Source organism: Solanum dulcamara, chromosome 8 (assembly GCF_947179165.1).
Source record: "Solanum dulcamara chromosome 8, daSolDulc1.2, whole genome shotgun sequence".
In the NCBI taxonomy this organism is placed as follows: domain Eukaryota; kingdom Viridiplantae; phylum Streptophyta; class Magnoliopsida; order Solanales; family Solanaceae; genus Solanum; species Solanum dulcamara.
Window position 1 is genome coordinate 3,445,545 of NC_077244.1, and position 8,354 is coordinate 3,453,898.

Here is an 8,354-nt window from a genome sequence, read left to right on the forward strand (position 1 = left end):
AGATGGCAAATTTACTTTGTCTTCGTATTTTCCTAAGTGGGTGGGTCCCACATGGAAATGGACATTCACTTTCTAACACTCCTCCTTGGATATTCACATGTAAAAAAAACTTTACAAGAAATAATTTATATAGTAATTCTGAATCCTCATAGATGTTGTGTCTCGTTAAAACCTTACTAGGAAAAACCCAGTAAGAAAAAGCCTAGTGAAAGAAAAAAGAGTATTCACATCTGGTAATACGCCTTGAATGCTGCCTCGTTAAAAAACCTTACCAGAAAAACTCAGTGGGACAAAACCTTGGTTAAGAAAAAAAGAGTGTAACGCGTATTTTACTCCTCCCTGATGAAAACATCATTTGATATTTTGGAGACGGCGCATTCCAATTTTATATCTTAACTTCTCAAAAGTTGATGTTGGTAATGCGTTTGTGAATAAATCTGCAAGATTATCACTTGAACGAACTTGTTGTACATCAATATCACCATTCTTCTGAAGATCATGTGTGAAGAATAATTTTGGTGAAATATGTTTCGTTCTGTCTCATTTTATGAAGCCACCTTTTAATTGAGCTATGCACGCGACATTATCTTCGAATATAATTGTGGGTACTTGGACATCATTTTTCAGGCCACATCTTTCTTTAATGAATTGTACCATCGATCTTAACTACACACATTCCCTACTTTCTTCATGAATTGCTATTATTTCAGCATGATTTGAAGAAGTAGCAACAATAGACTCATTTGTAGATTGTCATTGTAACATCCCCTAAAATTCTTCCCTAAGATTCGGACCTTTCTTGTATTCGTGCAGGGTCGAACCCAATTATTGTGAAGAGTGTGCATAAGTTAGGGTGAGTTTCTAAGTAATTAAAGAGTGTTAGATGTGTATTGGGGTCATAAGGGATCTCTAACACCAAGTCGAGTCCAAAGAACTCCAATCGATTAAGTTTTGGGATGAGTTAGTATTAGGGTCAACTTCAAACGACCATATCTCCTAGAATATAATGAACTGGGTAGACCACGATGTAACACCCCTCAAAATTTTTCCTAAGATTTGGGCCTTCTTTGTACATGTGTGGGGCCTATCGTATTTATTTCGAAGTACGTGCTTGAGTTAAGATGAGTCCCTAAGGAGTTTAAGAGCGTTGGAGGTGATGTGGGGTCATTGAGGACCCCTAGGACCGAGCTAAGTCCAAAAGATCCGTCGTGGCTAAGTTTAGGACGAGTTCACGTAAGGGTCGACTTTCAATGACCCTATCGTTTGAAAGACGTCAATCCGGGTGGCCCACGACCTATCAAATTAAAGGTCGTCGAGTCTTCTTTCCAACGCCACCAAGAACGTAGATTTTGGAGTTCGGAGCCAAAAGATATGACGATCCGAAGACGAACTAGCACGACAGGGATTTCATTTTAGCCTGGGTTACCACTGCTGGGGAAATGGCCCTGGCGCCGTAAGGGCGCTATGCGCCACTATCGCGCCAGAAACATGCCTCAGAAGTTTGGTCCCTGGCGCGACGCGCCACTAAAAGTGTGCAGGGTTTTTCAGGCCAAATTCCCAGAATTTGGAGCAATAGGCTTGGCTCTGTAAGGGCGCGACGCACCACTATCGCGCCAGAAACATGCCTTAGTAGTTTGGTCCCTGGCGCGACGCGCCACTAAAGGTTGTGCAGGTTTTAGGCGTAATTGGCCTTGGCGCTGTAAGGGCGCGATGCGCCACTATCGCGCCAAGAGCATTTTTGCCTAATTTTCAGAATTTGGAGGAGGGCAATTTGGGAAATTTCCCAAATTATATATACACAAACCTTGTATATTTTGGGACCATTTTTCTTCAGCCCCATTCTCTCTCTAGAAAAAGCCCTAGCTCCTCTCCCTTCTCTCTTCTCTTCTTCTCCATTTCCAACCAAAAAGGAGTCCAAGAGCTTCAAGACCTCAAGCTCCCATTGAAGACCCAACATTAAGGTTTCTTCAAAGTCTTCACTAAGGTATGTAAGGCTAACCAAAACATGGGTTGAGTCCACCCATGTGCCCTATTCTTGTGTTGAGGTTAGATATCCATGAAAATGGAGTTTCTTGGTATGGTACATGTTTGAATGAGTTTTGTTTCCATCTTATTTAAGTATTTATGTGTCAATGTTATTGAGCTAAGAGATTCCTAAAATGAGCCCTTATGTAAGTATGAGATGATGAGGAAATGAGTTGTTAAATATGTTTTGTTGGTCTTGTTAATTATATAGATTCTATAGAGTATACTATTTTCTTAAAAATGTTGCCTATTATAAGAATGTCGATTTGAAGTCTTGGAGATGTGATGAGTCACAAAGATTTTTTTTTCTGAAATAGATGGAGGTAATGATTGATTTTATATCTAGATGATGTTATATATGTGCATTTAAAGCTTCCTTGAAGATATGATTGAGATTGAGCATTGAGATTGAGATTTGATTGTGATAGAGTTGATGAGTCGACAAGGTTGTAATGAGACTTGTGATATGAGTTGATTGAGTTGAGTTGATGGAGTTTTATGAGCATTGAGTCTTGGGAGGAGTATCGAGCACCGAATTGGGCAAGAGTATAGTCCATACTCGAACTCAATACCTGTGTTGCCAAACGTAGGGGGGATTGAACCGTTAAAGTCGGATGCTTCCCCGAGAGCATTTGTCCTGACATTATAGGACCTGGTTGGATTGGATCCATGAGTGTTTGTCGTTCATGCCCTGGCAAGGTATGAATGGGCGTGGCAACGACGTTGTTTCATTGTACCTTCACTGGCTCATAAGTGTTGGTTGTCGGTTAAGAGAAACTCCCAAATAAGTTTTGATAGCACTCTGAGTTAGATTGAGTTGAATTGTATATGATTGGTCCAGTCTAAATCACACTCTTGTTTAGACTTAGGACATTTGATTGAGTTGTCATTCCTTTTGAGTTGAGCTCCTAAGTTGGTTGATTTATTCTTCCTTGATGTTCGTTGTATTCGGCCATTTTACATACTCGTACATTCTATGTACTGACGCCATTTGGCCTACATCGTTTCATGATGCAGAGATAGGTACTAGAGATCATCAATCGACGCTCCGTTGAAGATCCACTTACACTTCCAGCCAGTCGGTGAGTCCTCCTAGTTCCCGGAGGATATTGGGCCTTCCTGTACAGTTTTTGATTGTCTTTTCTTTATTTAGATTGTCGGTAGCCATGGGCTTGTCATTGGCACCTTTTAGACTTGAATAGAGGCTTCATAGACTGAGATGTGAGGAGGTCGAGCGGTCATCTTGAGGATTCCTATTTTGATTATCGTCTTGATTGTAAATGTTTGGCCTTCGGCCCTTATGATATGAGAAGTATTTCTTAAATTGAGTTTTCTGCTAATAGAATGTGCTTGAATGAATAAGTGACTGTACTAAGTGGTTCGCTCGGAGGTCAGAAATGGCCTTCGGGTGCCGGTTACGCTTAGGGTACCCTCCCGGGGTGTGACAATCATGGTATCAGAGCACAGAGTTCAAGTGTCCTAGGGAGTCTATGAAGCCGTGTCTAGTAGAGTCTTGTTTATGGGTGTGTTGTGCACCACACTTATGAGCAGGAGGCTATTGGACATTAGGAATTGTTTCACTTCTTTCATACTCTGAATTCGTGCGATGGAGTTGAACTCCATGAAACTTCCTTTCTAATTCGTGCGTTCATACGTTACAGATAATGCCTCCTAAACGTACCGCTAGCCAGAGGAATGTTGATAATGCAGGGATGCCACAGTCAGAGGCACGCCCAGCAAGGGCTAGAGGCCGACCCACGAGATATGCGGAGGCACCTCAAGTGCCATCTACTCCACCTGCACCCACATCAGAAGCTGAATTTCGAGGGGCAATTGCCATGCTCACTCAACTAATGGCCGCCCGAGGCGGCAATTAAAGTTTGCCGACTCTCAGCTCTAGTTCCTAGGAGCCATCTGCTGCTACTAGAATTAGAGACTTTCTGAGGATGAACCCACCGGCATTTACGGGTTCTAAGGTTGATGAAGATCCCCAGAATTTCATTGATGAAATGTGGAAGATTCTAAAAGCTATGCACGCTACAGAAATCGAGGGGGTCGAGTTGGTATCTTATCAACTCAAAGATGTGGCAAACATTTGGTATAACCAATGGGAGCAGAGTAGGGGTGAAGATGCTGAACCTGCTAGATGGGATGAATTCGAGGGGGCTTTTCTTGACCACTTCTTTCCCCGAGAATTGAGGGAAGCGAAGGTGGAGGAATTTGTTAATCTGAAGCAGGAAGGTATGTCGGTTAAGGAGTATGGCCTAAGGTTCATCCAGCTGTCCAGGTATGCTCCAGAAATGATTCCTGATGTGAGGTCGAAGATGAGGAAGTTTGTCTCCGGATTAGGGAGGCATGTGAAGAAGGAATGCAAGGCAGCATTGTTGATCTCGGATATGGACCTTTCCAGATTAATGGTATATGCTCAACAGGTAGAGGAGGAGAAGAGGAAAGACAGAGAAGAGCACCTGAGCAAAAAGGCAAGGTCATCTGGGCATGAGAATGAGCAGAGGCAAAGCAAGGGCAACAGGTCCTTCTTCCAGAAGAGGCCTTCCACCTATGCCTCATCTACCGCCAGCGCACCGATGCCGCAGGACAGGTATGATCGGCAGGGACAAAGTTGCCAGAATTTCAGACCCCAGGTTTCTCAATCCCCGGCTAGTATAAGTCAGGGTTCGAAGGGAAAGCCACCATGCGGCAAGTGTGGTAGGCTCCACTTGGGAGAATGCAGAGCAGGAAGGGTTGGTTGCTATAAATGCGGCCAAATGGGCCATCTTCTGAGGGAGTGTCCAACATGGGGGAACAGGGCCCAGTTCTCTGCCATCGCACCACCAGCTAGAGGAAATCAGAGGGGCGCTACTTCAGGTACGAGTGGAGGTACAAACTGCTTATATGCCATGGGTAGTCGCCAAGATCAGGAGAACTCTCCAAACGTCGTGACGGGTATGATTCGAGTCTCTTCCTTTGATTGTTATGTATTGATGGATACAGGTGCCACCTTATCTTTTGTAACTCCCTATGTGGCTAGTAAGTTCAATAAAATCCCTGAACGTCTTCTTGAGCCTTTTGTGTGGCCACTCCTGTCGGTGATTCTGTCTTAGCTAAGAGAGTTTATAGAGATTGCACTGTGTCAATTCATCACAGGGACACCTTGGCTGACTTGGTTGAGTTAGACATGGTTGATTTCGACGTGATCCTTGGTATGGACTGGCTTTATGTCTGCTATGCCTCTATTGATTGTAGAACTCAAATTGTCACATTCAGATTCCCGAATGAGGCTGTCATAGAATGGAGGGGTAGTCCTATTGCGCCTAAGGGTAAGTTTATTTCATACCTTAGGGCCAGGAAGCTAATCTCAAAAGGGTGTATCTATCACCTTGTACGAGTGAAAGATGACAACATTGAGTCTCCATCCCTTGAGTCGGTTCCGATTGTCAACGAGTTTCCGGATGTCTTTCCTGAAGATCTGCCTGGAGTCCCTCCTGATAGGGAGATCGACTTCGGGATTGATGTTCTTCCTGATACCCAGCCTATCTCAATTCCCCCATATAGAATGGCTTCGGCCGAGTTGAAGGAGCAGCTGAAGGACTTGTTAGATAAGGGATTCATTAGGCCGAGTGTCTCGCCATGGGGTGCTCCGGTCCTATTTGTGCGGAAGAAGGATGGGTCCCTTAGAATGTGTATCGACTACAGGCAGTTGAATAAAGTCACTGTGAAGAACAAATACCCTCTCCCCAGAATAGATGACTTATTTGACCAACTTCAAGGTGCCACTTGTTTCTCAAAGATAGACTTGAGATCCGGCTACCACCAGTTGAAGGTGAGAGAATGCGATATTCCGAAGACTGCTTTCCGGACTCGTTATGACCACTTTGAATTTTTGGTCATGTCTTTTGGGTTGACTAATGCTCCTGCCGCTTTTATGGATCTCATGAACCGAATATTCAAACCGTATCTTGATATGTTTGTGATTGTATTCATAGATGATATTCTGGTTTACTCCAAGAATGAAGAGGAGCACGCCTATTATCTTAGAGTCGTTCTACAAACTTTGAGGGACCAGGTATTGTATGCAAAGTTCTCTAAATATGAATTTTGGCTTGCATCGGTGGCCTTCCTAGGCCACATTGTATCTGGAGATGGTATTCAGGTGGATGCTCAGAAAATAGAAGCTGTGAAGAATTGGCCTAGACCCACATCCCCAACAGAGATAAGGAGCTTTCTGGGCTTGGCCGGGTACTATCGAAGGTTTGTAGAGGGATTCTCATCCATATCATCACCATTGACTAAGCTGACCCAAAAGAAGGCTAAGTTCCAATGGTCTGATGCTTGTGAGGAGAGTTTCCAGAAATTGAAGACCAATCTAACCACTGCTCCTGTTCTAACCTTGCCCGATGGAACAGAAGGTTTTGTGATTTATTGTGATGCCTCCAGAATTGGTTTGGGTTGTGTGTTGATGCAAATGGGGAAGGTGATAGCCTATGCTTCAAGACAGCTTAAGCTTCATGAGAGGAATTACCCAACTCATGACCTTGAGCTGGCGGCTGTGGTGTTTGCACTTAAAATCTGGCGCCACTACCTGTATGGAGTGCATATCGATGTATTCACCGATCACAAGAGCTTGCAATACATCTTTAGCCAGAAGGAACTCAACCTTAGGCAAAGGAGATGGCTTGAGCTACTCAAGGACTATGATATGAGCATCCTCTACCATCCAGGTAAAGCTAATGTTGTTGCTGATGCTCTTAGCAGGTTGTCCATGGGTAGCACTAGCCACGTGGAGGAAGGAAAGAGGGAATTGGCGAAGGAGGTACACAGATTAGCCCGATTGGGAGTTCATCTGTAAGAGAATAATGAAGGCGGAGTTACCATTCAGGATGGGCCTACGTCCTCACTTATGGCAGAGGTGAAGGAGAAGCAAGACCAAGATCCCGTCCTTCTCCAATTGAAGGGAGGCGTTCACAAACAAGAGGTAATGGTTTTTACCCAAGGGGGAGATGGTGTGTTACGGTACCAAAATAGATTGTGCGTGCCGGATGTTGATGATGTTCGGAAGAGGATTATGGCCGAAGCGCATAGTTCTAGATACTTTATTCATCCCGGTTCCACGAAAATGTACCATGACTTGAGGGAGATCTACTAGTGGAGCGGGATGAAGAAGGATATTGCGGAATTCGTTTCCAAATGCCCGAATTGTCAACAAGTGAAGGTTGAGCATCAGAGACCATGTGGTCTAGCCCAAAACATAGAAATTCCAGAATGGAAGTGGGAGATGATCAACATGGACTTTATTATAGGCTTGCCGAAGTCCCGAAAGCAACATGATTCTATTTGGGTAATTGTGGATAGAATGACGAAATCAGCTCACTTCTTGACGGTTAAGACTACTGACACCGCAGAAGATTATGCGAAGTTGTACATACATGAGATCGTTAGATTGCATGGGGTCCCTTTGTCTATCATCTCAGACAGAGGAGCCCAATTCACTTCCCAATTTTGGAAATCCTTTCAGAAGGGATTAGGTTCGAGGGTGAACTTGAGTACAGCCTTCCACCCCCAGACAGACGGCCAAGCAGAGCGCACAATTCAAATATTAGAGGATATATTGAGGGCATGTGTGCTGGACTTCAAGGGAAATTGGGATGATTACTTGCCTCTCATAGAGTTTGCGTATAACAATAGCTACCATGCAAGCATTCAAATGGCTCCTTATGAAGCCTTGTATGGGAGGAGGTGTAGATCGCCCATTGGGTGGTTTGAAGTTGGTGAAGCCGAGTTGATTGGGCCTGACCTCGTCCATCAAGCCATGGAGAAGGTACGAGTTATCCGAGAGAGGCTAAAGACAGCCCAAAGTCACCAAAAATCGTACACCGATGTGAGGAGGAGAGACTTAGAGTTTGAGGTGGATGATTGGGTGTATTTGAAAGTGTCACCCATGAAGGGGGTCATGAGGTTTGTAAAGAAGGGGAAACTTAGTCCTCGATACATTGGCCCGTACCAAATTTTAAGGCGGATCAGGAGTGTCGCTTATGAGCTGGACCTACCCTCAGCACTAGCTTCTATTCATCCGATGTTCCACGTTTTAATGTTGAAAAAGTGCTTGGGCGATCCCTCGTTGGTAGTCCCTATTGAGAGCGTTGGAATTAAGGATAGCTTATCCTATAAGGAGGTCCCAATCCAAATCCTTGATCGCCAAATCCGCAAATTGACGAACAAAGAGGTCGCCTCAGTCAAAGTCCTGTGGAGGAATCAATTTGTTGAGGAAGCCACGTGGGAAGCGGAGGAAGCCATGAAGTCTAAATACCCACATCTATTCGTGCCTACCGAGG